General features: G+C 42.2%; 1 long non-coding RNA gene across 2 annotated transcripts; it reads left to right on the forward strand.

The window, feature by feature from the left end:
- The first annotated feature begins 2,979 nt into the window (after positions 1-2,979).
- Positions 2,980-16,215, forward strand: LOC137524862 (uncharacterized). 2 transcript variants are annotated; one of them, XR_011022798.1, is made up of 4 exons: positions 2,980-3,070; positions 14,141-14,202; positions 15,746-15,962; positions 16,112-16,215. It is a non-coding gene; the product is annotated as an uncharacterized lncRNA (long non-coding RNA). The 2 variants fall into 2 exon arrangements; XR_011022797.1 differs by lacking the exon at positions 16,112-16,215 and having other exon boundaries at positions 15,746-16,082.
- Positions 16,216-16,675: the final 460 nt, after the last annotated feature.

Raw genomic sequence — 16,675 nt, forward strand, 5'->3', positions numbered from 1 at the left:
TTCTATCTTTGCAAAATCTAAAGGTTTATACACACATGTAACTTAATGCACGGCCAACACACAACATCATCAGCCACACAAATTGTTGTTTACACGACTCGCGCTGATCAACTAAACTACCCACTCATTTAAATACTGCGTGTGCATCAACATGTCCACATTCAAAAACAACAAATCGTTTAAATGACTTGTACACACCAGCAGACACATGCCCAACTATCATCCAACAGAACAAGTTTAGATGATACTTGGGTGGAATAGTTGCACGTGTACAAACCTTAGCTCTGTACTTTCTAGTACAGACTGCCCAGTAATTCACATCTTGCTGCATAAGTAATGAGCTGCATAGAGCAGGAATTAAAGGTCTCAATTCACTGACCTTTACTGTGCACTGACAGTACATGTCAAGTTTAGCGGACATTAACGTAAAGTGCAGGTCCGGATTTACCATCAGGCACTGTAGGCACGTGGCTACAGGCACCTGATGATGGAAAAGTGGATTACTCCGCTCCACAAATGCCTTCCTTCCTCCCTCCTTCCCTTACCCAGCTCTCTGCATTCCACTGACCAGATCTTCCTTCAGTCAGGGGCACCTCTAGCTGCTTAATACGGAGGATAGCTCTGGCTATCTAATGTTAAGGGGCACCTGTAGCAATGACAGGCAAGGGAAGTAAGGGAGTGACAGTGGGGCCAGCCAGTACACATGCTGGTTCAGCAGCGGTTTGTGGGTTCATGGAGGGCTAAGTCTAGGGTGCCAGGACATCTGTGCCAGTAGGCTCCTGTGATGTAATTCCGGACCTGGTAAAGTGCATAACACAACTTTAGGGTTATGAAACACCTAAGCTGTTGACGTCTTGGACATGCTCTTCATAGGTATGTATAACTAAGCAGTGTGTTATGGCATCACCCATGTAACCTTTTCCTAGCACTGCTAGAAAAATAGCTTTCTTGTGCAGAGAGGATGCATAAAAATACATTTTCACAATTTTTGAGAAGATTTCTGCATGTATGGAAAACAAAGAATTTTCATAGAGCGTCAGAAGGCAAGAGTTTTCCTCCTATATTAATCTACTGCTGTTTGTCGTCATTCAGCCCATAGTATTAGTATATCATATTAGTCCACTGTTACTTCCAGACTTACACACTAGTCCATCAATTGCCAGGTAACAATGTTCAGTATGTGTTTCCAAAATACTTGAAAGTAAATTAGTAGTGCACTCTGTTCTGATTTATGAAGTTGTAGCCCTCTTTGTCCACTAGGGGGAAGAAGAGGTACGTATTATTGGAAGGTTATGTATTCATTAACCTCCGCATTTCAGGTTTTGCTGTACTTAAAGTGAACCTGAGGTGAAAATAAACTTATGAGACAAATAATTTTATCTTTACCCTGCTACTGCTAAAAATATCCCACAGTTTTATTTTAGATTTAAAAACTTAAAAAGTAGATATTTTTATTTTATTGTCTCTGCTCAATGTCTTATTAGTATCTTAAAGCTAAAATATATGAACTATCAATCTTTTATCTGTCCCAATGCTTAAGGCAGGGGACACACAAAATCACATGTGAAAACATAAGTAATGCTTTCCTATGGGGCCGCAGCCTTTTCAGAAGCAATTTGAAAATCAGAATAGCATTTATAAAACAATACAACCTGCGCTACTTTTTTGCACAATGCAAGCAATTCCTCATTAAAATTCACTGGCTACTGTAAAAAGCCTGCATTTAATTGCAGACAAACGTGCATATCGTGCAGAAAACCGCTTGAGAGGAATCGTCTGTGGTTGCCGCAGACACAAGTGTAATCGCTCCCTGAGTGTGCCCACAGACCTAACGATTATGAGCAGATTAGTAAAAAAAAGACTAATTTATCTCTAATCGAATCTGATTAGAGATAAATTTGTCTTTTTGTTGATTCTGCCCATACACTGCAGGCCGATTCCAGTCCGTTTCAGCATGAAATCTTCAGGGAATCTTCACCACTGCTGCTCCCAATGTATAAATGTTCCCCCCAGTGTGTGCATTTATACATTACCTGTACTGTAGCAGCCACCGCGCGGTGTCCTTAACCTCCAGGCGGCTCTCCGTACACACTACTGCTGCATAGCGTCTGATGTGGGCGCATAGCGTCTGAGGTCAGACAATATGCAGCAGTAACGTGTACGGAGAGCCGCCCGGAGGTTACGGACGCCGCGCGGAGGCTGCTACAGGACAGGTAAGATATAAATGAACACACATTTATACATTACGGTGGCAGTGGTGGGGGTTTCGTCGTCTCTTTGCTCGTTCCGAAATCGGGCGCCGTACCGCCGCACACTTGTTCAACCAACTTCGGCCCATCATCTTGCGGCATGCGCGATAGACCATGTGACCAATTTCCATCCTGAAGTTGGTCGCTCTGTCGGTCAGGCATGCACTTGGCAGCACCAATTTTCATCCACTTTGATTATAATAATCGAATTGGATGGCCGATTGGCTGCCAAGTCGCCTGATGTATGGCCACCTTTACACAATAATCTGACTAGCTTCTGGCTGAAGACAAATGGTTACTTGCTTACCTAATGTTTAACTCTTTCATGCATAAACAGAAAAAAAATAACACAGCCTAGTTATTAATATGCTTGACACTGTAGATACACGTCTATCTCATCATGTCACATGTCACCTCAAGTACACTTTAAAGAAAACCTGTACTGAAAATAAAAGTCAAAATAAGCATACACAAGTCATACTTACCTTCCATGTAGTCTACTCCTCAGTGTCTTTCTCCTGTCCCGTGTCCTATTTGTTCACTATGATTAAGGGAATTTTCCGTCCTCCATTTTGAAAATAGCCATTACCCATAACCGCTTTCTGGTCAGCACACAGTTAAACTGTAACCTCGCCCACTTGAGCCATAGGGAAACATGGACATTACCTGGTACATCCGTTTTCCTCTCAGCTCTAACTGACAGCAACTGATATTTTACCGACAGCAACTGATATATTTCTGATCTGACAAAATATTGTCAGAACTGGTAGGGATTATTGTCAGAAGAAAATGGTGAGCTTCTGAGAGGAACTGATGGGAAGGTAACTATGTAATGTTCATTTGAAGTTACCTCGTGTTTATTTGAAATATTTTTACTCAGTACAGGTTCTCTTTAAAGACACGGCTGTAGCACTTAGCAAGTAAAAATAATAATTATGTTGTAGTGCTTTGATCTATGGTAGTTTGATTAAAGAACATTTTTTTGCTCTAGAAATAAGAAGATGCTCCTGTACACTGTCATTATCAGAGCTATAAGACACAGTGGCGTAGCTAAGGAGCTGTGGGCCCCGATGCAAGTTTTACAATGGGGCCCCCCAAGCAGTCTATATATAACAATTGATATGGCGCACCAAAACCTGTCAGTGGCAATTACAGTGTCAGAGGTGCCAGCAGGGGTTGGGTAACAGTTTGTTAATGATTACCACTATTCAAAGTATCTATAGAAGTGATTATTACAAGCACAGGACCAATAGAGAGCTAATACTGTAGTTGAGGGAGGGCCCTACGGGGCCCCTCTCGCCCAAGGGCCCCGATGCAGTCGCTACCTCTGCACCCCCTATTGCTACGCCCCTGATAAGACATGTACATGAAACCTGTGTGCATATTGTCCATTATCCAAGAAAATGTTTACCATTATCACTATTCTTTATTTCTGTTCCTTACTCTTTCTCTGTGGGCAGAAAGCATCTATTTTATGTTTATATTTTCTTGCAAGAACATGAAGGGAGTCATACCGTTTTCCACAAATCTCTAAACAGCTGCAGATGCTTAGAAACCTAAACCTGGCTATATTCCATAAAAGTAAGCATCCACAAGCTCCTCACAGTGTTCCTGTCATGTCCCTGTGTCTTCCCCAGGCTACACATTCATAAGAAAACATTGGAAAGTTGTCTCACCTATCATGACTACGTAAGATTTAACACTTGACCATTCATTTTTACACAATATGTGAAGCCAAGGAAGTTCCTTTCTGGTTCTCTGTAGTTGTAAGAGACATGGGACCTGATGCACAAAACAGCGGTAATACTGCCGTGCACAGACAGCGCATGCTTATTGCGACCCATGGTAGTAGAGTAGAGTGACCAATGCTATGGTAATGCATATTACTAATAAGCGTTACTTAGTACTGCTCTTTACCACAGCAATGGTCATGCTACTCAAGTACTGTGGCTTGCGCTAATAGCATATCTCACGGTACTTGCTGCTGGACGTTACTCTACCAATGTCTAAGACATTGCAGGGGCCCTGGGGAGCACAGTTAAGGTGGGGAGGGTAACATCTTGGGAGGGTCCCTACAGGCTCTGGGGCAATTGATTGCCTCATGGCCTCATGCCTGAATGGAAGAGACGGCCCTGACTGCACAGTAGCATAAGTGGCCATCAATACCCACGCAAAGACGCAATTAGATGTAATTTATCCTATAGTACCTCTGGAAAAATAAAATTACACCAATCATTACTAACATGTGCAAAAAGAAAAACCGCTTACCGAAAAACATTTAAACTCATGTTAAAGAAAAAAAAAGATACATCCTGTCATGCAAAGGTGAGCATATATCATTGTTGGAATAACAATTAGTTGCATAAATGGTATGTGCTTACCGCTTTGCTTGTGTGGAATGAGAAAACAGCATACATTCTTTTCAGAAAGACATACATGTGACACCTCAATCAATCATAGAATAGAGCGGTGAGTAAATAGTTTGCATAGTTTAAAGGACACTTGAGGCGAAAATAAACTCATGAAATAAACGATTGTATCTATCTTCCTTCTCCTAAAAATGACTTTTTAAGATATTCCACAATTTTATTTTATGTTTAAATCTACTTTTAAGTTTTAACTGTTTTATTGTTTTTGCCAGAGCTAAAATTTATGAACTATTGACCCTTTTTTTTATCTCTTTCATGCTCTCAGAAGCCATTTTCTGCTAGGAAAGTGTTTTATAGTTGGAATTTCTTATCAGTGAGGGTCACACTGTAGTCACTTTCAAACTGAGTCAGAACTGAGTCAACCACTTACATATCTGATATTTAACTCTTTCAGGCAGAGAAAGAAAAAAGGAACACAGCATAGTTATTTGTGTGCTAGGCACTGTACATACCCATGTCTATCTTACCATGTCACATGTTACCTCGGGTATCCTTTAAGGATTTTTATACATTGTGCATGAAACAGATCCACTGCCAGCGGTCAGATCTTGTTTACATGCACAGTACATCTCTCAAGAGGAGCTTGGCAATGTTTGGTGAGTTTCCCAAAACACACCCTAAAATTCTGGGCAAAAAAGATCAAATAAGCTGAGCTAAGCTAAGCTTCTTTTTGGGGTGCTTTGGCTCTACGGCTTCACAACATTGCAATACTCTGTTTGCAGCTGCCACATTCTGAATTTCTTCTTCCAGAGGTTTTTCCTATCAGGACAGCAGAAGAAAGGGTGGTCAAGCAGTCATGGCTGCTGGATGCACTTCTGTACCCATGAGAAAAAGTCTCCAGGGCACAGGTATCAAACTCAAGGCCTGAGGGAAAACAATTTAATAAAATATGGGAAAGCAAATATATGACCTAGTGGATGGAATACAGAAGAACGTTCCCATGTTTGCCATGTTGCCATTTGCCATGACATATGAAATTCGAAACAGCAAAGGCACCAGGAACCTGAGGCTCCAAGGCTACCTGGATATTGTGCATATCTGACCAGTCTAAAGCCGCATCTACACGCGTAGATGCGGCCGCGATGCTCCTTATCAATCGAGCCGCTGATGCGGCTCGATTGATAAGATCCGACAGGACGGATCTCCGCACCGGCGATTCCCTGCTCGATCCCCGCGAGGGGACAATGGCAGGGAATCGTGCGGGAGATAAGCGGCGCCGGCGGGGACGAGCGGGCACGAGCGGGGAATCGAATGCGGCGCACGCGCGGCGAGCGGGGACGCGGCGGGCACGCGGAAGAGGCGATCCTGCGGCTAATCGAGCCGCCGGATCGCTACAATGTCCCATGGTGTAGATGGGGCTTAAGAGTGGTCAGAGATATCTGGTGAGTCTATTCACAGAAGGGTGCTAATGGTGGAGGATAGTGCCATGCAGAAGCTAAGTAGTAGTTGGAGGCGCCCGTGTCGGATCGGGAGGACTATAGGTAGGGTCCCCAGATTGTATGCGTGTATGTGGACAATATTATCAAGGCTTTATAATTCTAAAGGTAGCCTACCTTATTAGTAGTAATCAAACCGTATAAAAGGAGATCAAATTTATTTGTGCACATCGACAACGCGTTTCACGGTCGTAGCCGCTTCATCAGGTCAAATATACGTGCTATAATATCCTGCTGTCGGCCTGGGCGCCATTTAACGCCTTTGTATGACGGTTGTCCAACGTTAATACACCAGATTGGGCTCCCGATCTCCCTGTATTTTTGTCTTTTCAAGTCTGGAGTGCCATGCAGAGGTTGTGAAGTTATAAATGAACTCTCGAGCTATATGGTGAAGCTGTGAAGCTATAAATGAATTAACTTTCTTATTCATGTGGATGTGTGCTTTGCATTATGGAATAGAGACTATGATCAGGCCCGCCAGGCCTAAATGTAGCGCACTGTAATGCACTTTGTATGAAATTACTGCTAATGCGCTTTGATATATGTATCACAGTTTTGGGCACCAGACTATCGGAAGGATGTTGACATTCTGGAACAGGTACAAAAACAGGCAACTAAATGAATCTGAGGGATGGAAGGTCTCACTTACCAAGAAAGGTTGGACAAACTGGGTTTATTTAGCTTGAAAAAAAAAGAGAGATGGCTTGATTAACATGTATAAATACACCAGAGAGCAGTACAAAAGCTTGATAGATGTGATGTGTGTACCTAGATGTGAACAAAGGACAAGAGGACATGATCTATGGAAGGAAGGTGTTAAATGAACAATATCTTATCAAAATAATTAGTTATGACAAATTCTATACTTGCATTTAAAAAGGATGTGGAAGCTTTCTTAACTTTGAATGGCAACCACAACTATGACTGCTAGATATAAGGAGATGATCCTTAGATCGTTTAAGTTCAGTTTTACTGTCCCGAACCCACCCTTTTCAGGGTAAGCAACCATTGGAAGATTCCATGGACACAAGTAGTGATAGGTAAAAGTAGGGCTCTTGGGTGGTTTCCTAAATTGGTGACCTTAACATTGTAAGTAAAATTCTTACAGTCAGCAGCATCCTATCTTTAAGACTACACTTAGTGGCTCCATGCTTTGTCCCATTTTTGTCTCTGGGGCATCTTGAGAAACAAACGCATAAAATAAAAGTGCAGATATATAACAACTAGCCACACTTGTGAAAACAAGATCATAATCCTTTTAATTTACATGCAGGATATTATCATATGCCCATTTCCTGTTTCTCAGCTGGGTAAAACAGCTGTAACCGGTAAATGAAAGGAAGCTGAAAAACAGCCAGATCTGCTTTTTATTATATTCCAAGTAGACGTATGAAGATAAATTCCTTGGAAATCCCTGAAATAACAGAGAGCAGTGTACCTTCGCTCAGAGACTCTGGGTGCAGCCGCACAGCATCTCTGATGACTCAGCTTGTGGAATTTGGAAAGAATGTGGGTTCGCCATTTGCTCCAGGCTCTTATTAAAAGATTTGTGTATGTATCCTGAGATGAGCAGATACAACGTACCTCGCATGAGTATTCACCACCTTTTTCTAGTTTTCCTAGATTTGCCTCCTTAAAGTGGATCCGAGATAAACTTTTACTCATTGCATAATTGTGTTCCTTTCCTATTGTTTATAGGGCATTCCTCAAGCCAAATACTTTTTTGTTTTTGTTTTAATGCTCGAATTCCCTATAAACTAAATAAGCCACTCCCATAGGGTTTCATAGAGCCAAGGCACTTTCAGACAGTAGCAAGGACTCATGGGAGCTCAGTCTGGGCAGGAGGAGGGGGAGGTATTACTAGCCAGAGATTTCAGAGGCAGAGGGGAGGAGGGAGGAGGAGGGGGGATTAGTTTTCTTTGCTCAAGATGCAGACAAACCTGCCTCTGTGTAATGTTTACAAACAACATGGCTGCTGTCATTGTATCACAGGAAGAAATATTCTTATTCTATTAAAGCTGTTTGCAGCTAGATTTGCTGTGTAAACTATCTAAACTTTAGATAAGATATATATAGACAAGTTACTTGTTCTAGTTAGTTTTTCATCTCGGATCCGCTTTAACGTGTACCCATGGCGAAGCTCGGGTACAAAATCAAATACTTACCTAAAAAGAGGGAAGCCTCAGGATCCTATTGAGGCTTCCCTCGCTATTCCTTTGTACCCCGTTGCTGAGCGACCCCCCCCCCCCCACCCCAGAAGATTAGTGACAATACATTGTCGCTAATCACATTGGGGCTGCGCAGCTCCTCTTCCTAGTTCAAGTGCGTGCAATAGCCGAGTCAGCCCACCCGTGTATGCGCAGTAGCACAGAACCTCTTGCTCCGTTATACTGCACATGCGTGGGTGGGCTCGCGCGGCCATTTAGTGCACATAAATCAGGAAGAGGAGGAGCCCCGATGTGAAGGTGGGCCATGCACAGCAACAGGGAGGCCGTGCTGAGCAACAGGGGGCTTGTTAGAACCGAGGAAGCCTCATTAGGATCCTGAGGCTTCCCTCTCTAAATGGTAAGTGCAAATTTTTGCTTTAAAGCGGTCCTGAACTCAGAACTTCCTCTCTGCTCTAAAAGATACACAACAACATACTAACCTTAAAAAAAAAAATTCATTAGATACAAACTTACAATAAACCTGCAGCGTGTCTTATTCCTGCTTTCATAGAAGCAGACATATTGTTAACATCATGTGTTTTCCAGTTAGCTGCTCTGCAGTGGCAGCCAGCTGACTCAGCTGAGATCAAATTACAACTTGTGATTAGTGACTGTGAGGGGGGGAATTAGTGTTGCTAAACTCTCTAAATACATACAGTGTGCATTTCTCTATGCTTTCCTTCTGTCCTGTGCAAGAGCTCAGGTCCACTTTAAACTCAGCATCTTTCCACATTTCTCACATTGGAGAAATAGCTTTACTGTGATTGTTAAGCCCCATACACACACTCAACAGCGGTCTTTTATGTGGCACAATTATCAAACAACTTTTGTTGTGAAACAAGTTGAAACAACCTCAAAAAAGTTGCTTGCTATTGTTCACACAACAGATAAGACTTATAAGAGTTATCCAACTGTTGGATTGACGTCTTATCAGTTGTGTGAACAATAGCAAACAACTTTTTTTTTGGTTGTTTCAACTTGTTTCACAACAAAAGTTATTTGATAATTGTGCTGCATAAAAGACCGCTGTTGAGCGTGTGTATGGGGCTTTACATCTTCACCACTTTCTGCTTTGTTCTTGACCTTTTTATCAAAAATACTAAAACACACAAAAAAAATGAATGTGGAATTTTTTTTTTAATTCTTCACACGAAGGATCCACACATCCAGTATAAATGCATTTGTCTGATGACTTGAGAAAGAATCTTCTGATTTTAAAAAGAGCTAATAAAACCTTTTTGTACTGGATGGTGTGGAACCTTCGTGTGAAGAATACTGAACTACTTCCTTTACACCCCAAGGGACAGATCGTGCACATCCTTGAAAGTCCATTGGTGCTTAACCTTGAGATGTATGGAAAATTTTTAAAAAAGGCATGTCTGGGTTTGTACATCACTGCCTAGGCCCTGCATCTAAATAGAAACAAGCTTGAAATTGGACTTTTCATGCAAATTTCCACTGATTTCGAACAGAGCAAATCAAGCCAATTAGCAGTTGATCAATTAGCTGGAAGTTGATTAATTAAGCAGCAGCTGGGGCTCTGCTAGGACTGTGTCAGCCTCCTTTCTGCACACTGAGATAGATTTATGGGAAGGCCAGAAAGGCCTGGGACTTGGGCAGCAGGAAGGCTATGGTGGCTTTGCAGAGCTGGCAGCAAAGTAGCTGTAACATGATAGTGTCCCCGCAGGTACTTCTCCTCATGAAGTGAACCGTTTTGATCTGCTCTCATATCTGAGACATGTAACAATGTAACAATGCAACTAGAGTTGTAGCATATTTTTGGCTGAGCTCAATGAAGGTATTTCTTTTTTTTCAACCCAAATAGAAACATAAAGAAGCACTAGAGACCAGAGGGAGTCTTCCTGTGGAATTATGCAACTCTCCCTACCAGACACTATGTCCATTGCCCTGCAGTTTCATGGAAAGGGCTGTGGACTAGTCAAAGAACTGCAATAATTTATATGGGCAGTTCAGATTACCCCATCCCAAAATTCCAACAGGTATGATTTTTCATAGCAATGGATTCATCTGCTGCTAAGTGGCAGCAGACCCCGCAACAGACCCTTTAGACTAGCAATACAGTTCATGAGTACAATATGTGTACAGTTCCACTCTGGCAATAATAGTGTGAGTCCGACCTTAGACAGGATTTTATCTGTGATCATAACCATATTAAGGCTGAGCTCACACTGCCAGAAAAACATTCTTATCGCTTATCGGAGCGAAACTGCAGACATGCAAATGGATCCTATGCAAGGCACAAGGATCCATTCACATATGTCCGTTCATAACCAATCCATTCATTCAGTTTCAATGCACACAACGGAAGGCTCTCCAGGACACAATAATTGCAGATACATATCTTCAACGTAGGGGATACCATATCCACAACTATTGTGCCCTGCAGAGCCTTCAATTGTGCTCAATGGACCTGGCTGAACTGAATGTGATGGTGACAGGTGAACTGGATGGGTGTCGGGAGCAGCCGACCGCATGCACAACGATGCGTATTTGAACGAGGTGTGCAGACACTGCATGGACCTGAGCGGTTGTGCATCTGGTGCAGTGTGAACTGTGAACCCAGCCTAACCCTCTTGTCATGGTTTTACTGAGGATGTGACAAGGACTTATTTTATGGCATTAAAGGGATCCAAGCAACTTTCTGTTACTGCAGTTTGTCCTGGTTTCTAATAGTTGTGGGTGTGGGAGCTGCCATTTCCCCCTTCTCCTTACCTCTGCCCTTAATTATCCAGGGGAAGGCGTGAATGTAATTAGGTGTGACTGACTCTCTTATCTGTCTGCTCTTTCTGCAGACAGCAGACCACTGAAGTGGAGAAATAAAAGCATCTTAAAAACATTTAAATGTCAAGAGAAGAGGTAGAATGGATTTTATAGTAATGAGCCACATTGTTAATATACATTTTTAATGTGCTGTGGCGATGCTAAAAATGGTGCTCAGTTCACTTTAACCCTGGTGTCTGCTGACTTTTACTCTGCTTGCACACTGCAGAGTTAAGGGACCTACTAGTCATACACCATCATTAGTGGGTTGGGCATTCTTCTGGTTAGCTTCACTATTTGTAGAAAAACTCTCATGTGTGCCAGTCAGTCTTCCAGGCTAAAAACATTTTTTCTCCAAATTTTGCTAATAGACTGCAGACATTTAATATCAATACTGAGATGAGATCCTGCTTAAAGGACAACTGAAGTGAGAGGGATATGGACGCTGCCATATTTATTTCTTTTTGAAGAATACTAGTTGCCTGAAAGCCCTGCTGATCCTCTGCCTCTATTACATTCAGCCATAGACCCTGAACAAGCATGCCGCAGATCAGGTGTTTGTGACATTATTGTCAGATCTGGTGTAATTCAGACACAACTGGAGCCAAATAGACCAGCAGGGCTGCCAGGAAACTGGTATTGTTTGATCACCTAACGGCAATCGGTGCCAAAAGGGGTCAAGTCCGGGAGCGGGGTTGTGCAGGAGATCGCGTGCGACGGTGCACGAGTATCTCCACTTGAATGATGCAGCTCAACTCCGTCTTCATTCTCCCAGCGGTTGGTAAAGCCTGTGGTTAAAAGGAAATAAATATGGCAGCCTCCATATTCTTCTCACTTCAGTTGTCGTTTAACAGGATAATTTTCATTGTAGACCAGGCTTAAAACTATAAAATATATGTGAATCTATTGTATTATAAGCCCTAATAATTAATTCACAAAATGTCTTTCTCTTCTGTAGCTTCAAAACATTGGATTTATAGAGTTAAAGCTTATGATTAAGTCATTTATTTGGAGTGCTGGCCAAAACTTTGCACTTGCCTACCGCTGCTGCCAGCACTTCAGCCCACTGGATTAGACAAAGAATGGCCTTTCCTGATCAATGTTCAATCAGTAAAAAAAATTAAAATGAGTCAAAAGGGTTTATTATTAATACATTTTTGTTAAATTCAATGGTTTTATTAATGCAAGTTTCTAATCTAATGAAAATATCTAACTGTGAATAATGGCCTCCCACAGGGACAACAGAGGAATTGGTGCCCTTCACATTAAGTTATGATGCCCATTCAGCACTGTAGCTACTCTATTGTAGGCTCCCCACATACACTCATGCTGACCTCAGCTGTGGCCAGATCTTCAGTGAACAGTGATGCATACTGCATGTGGGATGACATCAGACATGTGCATCACAGTTCACAGAGAAATACTGAGTAGTACTGTGCAGGCACAGCAACAGGGGCGGGCGCGGCCGGGCCTCACATGCGCAGTATGCTCCGTATCAGAGGACTTTCCGGGGCAATTTGCGGAGGCTCCAGGCTGTGAATGAGGATGACAAGGGAGCAATCAGGCCGGAGGGGGCTGGAGGAAGCCCTAGATATGTACACATTCTTTTCTTTGGCTCCATCTGAGGTTTCCGTTAATGTAAAGGTTGCCACTTCCTCAGATTGCCCCGTGGAAGCCATTGGAGTGTTCCAGAGTTACTTTCACAGCCTCACAGAGGTAATAATTCATTGCAAAGAAAACAACTGGGTAACTACATGGAGGAGTAGAAGTCAAACATCTACACTGTCAATCAATGTAAAATATCATAATTTTTATTCATAACTACACAAAATATATGTAAACACACAGTTTAGAAATTCAGGATGGACATTCCGTGCACACACAGCGCCGCCACACAAGAAATAATTAATTACTGAAGAAACTTTTTACAGATTACAAAATATATTACTTACTACAAAAGTCTATGGAAAGAGTTAATCCTGGGCCCATGGCAACATTGTCAACATTGTAATTAATTACTTATTTTTTCACTTTAATTATGTTTTTTATGTACCACCTACAGTTCTATGTTTCAGTTTAGAGTGGAATTATTTTTAATGTAAATCTTTACACATTTCAGTATAGTGCCCTAGAGACATTGCTTGATACTGCTATGTTGCAGATATGTCTAAAATTCCTTGGACTGTTGGGACAGAAAATGTTACACAGCCAAGTGTAGTCTAGCATGTGTACCAAGTCAGTGGCGTCACTAGGGGGGGTGTCACCAACAGATGAGGTGACTTCAAGCTCCAGGCTAATGCTGGGCATGCACGGGTCAATCTGGCGGCCGATTAGGCACTGGATCGACTCCCGCTGCATCCACGCCGCATCCTCGCTTGTCGGCGCGTGAACCCGGATCGATTCCCGCTCGTCCCCGCCGGCGCTTCTTCCGCTCGATTTGCCGCTATTGTCCGCCCACGGGTATTGAGCGCGGAATCGATCCCCACGGTTGATCGAACACGTCGGATATTATCAATCGAGCCATCAGCGGCTCGATTGATAAGGAACAAACTGACCGTGTATACCCAGCATAAAGGAGAGTGGTGTAAGCTGTGTAAAAAAAAACAGACCAGGCTAGTGGCTGATGTACTTCTCCCTCCTGCTCTTCTCCATTCTGGCTGCTCCATGTTGAGCTGAAAACAGAGATCAGAGGCCACATGGTGGTCATCTTAACATCTCCCTGTAATAAGCAATGTTACTACCTGGTGAGGTTGGAGGTTCATGAGGTATGAGGGCGTGACATCATGAGTTTCCACACCCGGTGACCACAACCATAGTGACGCCTCTGTACCTAGTGTGTGTACAGGTATTTAGTCCTTAAAACCATCATGGCAAAGATTTGCCACATTTAGAACAATGAACTGAAACCTCAGTAGCTGCTGCATAATGCAGAGCTGTTGTCTGAGGACACACACTATTCTTTTCTCATTGTCTTCTCTATAGCATGGGGTGTGAATACAGTGTAGTCACTGAAGCTATTAGCTTCTTTCTCCTTGCAGATGCTCTCACACTTGGAATACAATGCCAGAGTGGACTGATTCTACCTTGGAGCAACAAGAAGGTAGGTCTTAATTTCAGGAGCCATTAAAAAAAGGACCTACACATGTTTTGTTTACATTGCAGAAGTAGGTCTGCCAGGAAGTGGCTGACACAGGATAGGGCAATGTTTACTTAAAGGAATGCAAGCTAAAGGTGGCCACACACTTATGCTGGGTACACACGTTGCGATTTCCCGTTCGATCCGCGGGATCGATTGGATCAATTGGATTATTTCCAACATGTTCGATCGGCTTTCGATGGATACAGCAGCCGTCGATTTTGCATACTTAATATGCAAAATCGACGGCTGTATCCATCGAAACCCGATCGAACATGTTGGAAATATCGAATCGATCCCGCAGATCGCGCAGGAAATCGCAACGTGTGTACCCAGCATTAGGCTCTGTTCCTATTAGATTAGAGAAGGGAGATTTTTTTGTCCATTCTTCAATCATTGAGTGAACAGCTGTCCACACTTGTCACACTGCAACTGATCCACGCTATCCCTGGCAGTAAGCAGACCACACTTCTGTGCAGTCTGCAATAATCCAGAGAAGGCAGATGCATTCCCCAATATAGCCTATGGGGGTAACACATCTGACCTGGGCTGCAGCCAGACCACCGGAGCAGGCATTACACTGTCCACTCCCACTGTTCCGGCACAAGTGGGAACCGAGCCTTATAGATTGTCACGCAATAAGGCAAAACTACTGTTCATGCCCTGCCATACCCCTCGCCATGCATATCCCAAACAATTCAGAGTCAAAAGATGTAGTTTTATTTTTCAAACCACTGTGGTGCTTTTTATCCTCAATAGTTTTTCTTAATTTTAAAATAAGAAATATATAATTTTAATTGATGGGAATAAAGTTAACAGTCAGTTAAAGACATTTTTTTCTGTAGAAAAATACATATATTAATACAGATCTGTAAATCAGTCTTGAAAGAGGGTGAATGATGAAGAAAGAGGGACAGAGGGATTTGGTTCCCAAAGAGGGACTGTCCCTCAAAAAGATGGAAAGTTGGGAGCAATGCTACGTCTCCTCACTCCAACTCTGGTCCCTGTGACTCCACAGCAACCTCTGGCCTGGCCGGTAGAGCTCCAAGCTCACTGTCATATGACCGCAGTGAGTCTAGAGCTCTAGTGGCCACTTTAGAAGTTGCCTGGTAGACGCGTTTATGCCAGCCCGAGTAAGGACAGGTAGATATGCATTGTGCAGCACGCTCCAATGCCAGCACTACATAGGGGGTCCCACCTTTAATATATCACCCATGGATAAGCCGACTCCCCCCCACCACCACTTTACACCCAACATTTGAATATCAAAAAGTCAGCTTATCCATTTTGATCCACAGGAAACATTTAAGAAATCTTTTCTTCTGTAATACTTTGTAATACTTCTGTAATACTTTGTAATACTTACCGGTAGTTGGAGTTGAAAGTTATTTACGCATACATTTTGACAACAAAATCACTCTTGTGACAAATCTGCAATTCTGTCTGCTGAAAGGCATATTGTTACATGTGTAATAGATCATTTATACTCCCCAAAATAATACTATAGAAACCGTTGAAGAAAAAACATCACAGGATATGATAAATGAATTCACTCCTTGGACTTCATACAAATTCCTGCTCAGTGACTGCATCTTTCCCAGAACTGGACAAGCCCTAACATGTATTTTAGCTGAGTGGGACACCACAAAAAAAGACTGCTGTTTCTCAGGGAGTAATTGAATTGGTATATAGAAGAGCCAAACAGATTGGTGTAAACAGGAGAGGTAAGAATGGGTTAATTTATCATCATAAGAGGTCATAAAGATGTCAGGAGTAAACTAACTCCTTCTGTCATATACAGCAAGAAAGAAATACAGGAATACACTGTGGAAGTAAAGAAACCCCAAATGGTTTAATTTTTTATATTTTTTAGATTTGAGAATAAAGAACAATTTTTCCAGTTGACTGAAACTCTTGAGAGATCTGATCAATGCAGCACCACACACTTGTGTTCAATTTGCCCACTAATATGAAGGCTACAAGGCAGAAAGCTTGCTTATTTTTATTCATTTTTAGTTAGCCAATAAATGGTATCATCCTGATTTAAAACTTCTTGCTTTTACTGATGGCTAATATGGTACAATACCCTACTGCTACTAATATGAAATGAATGATTGCAAAATCTGAGAAAATTGATAGGGTTTATATATCAAACGATTAACAATCTATTGTAGATTCTACACCATTGCATTTTCAGAAAAACGATCAGAGTTTTCGAACCTGTCCAATTGACAAATATAAAAATAAAATGAGAAATCAGATTTCTGTACAACTGATCGTTTTTATCAAAAAACAGGAAAACAGATCTTTTAATTGTATTGTGTGTAACTACCTTAAAGGACACCTAAAGCCCCCCCCCCCCCCCAAAAAAAAAAGTTTAACTTACCTGGAGCTTCTACCAGCCTCCTGCAGCTGTGCCCACACTGTCACTCTGCAA

Source organism: Hyperolius riggenbachi, chromosome 7 (genome assembly GCF_040937935.1).
Source record: "Hyperolius riggenbachi isolate aHypRig1 chromosome 7, aHypRig1.pri, whole genome shotgun sequence".
NCBI lineage: Eukaryota > Metazoa > Chordata > Amphibia > Anura > Hyperoliidae > Hyperolius > Hyperolius riggenbachi.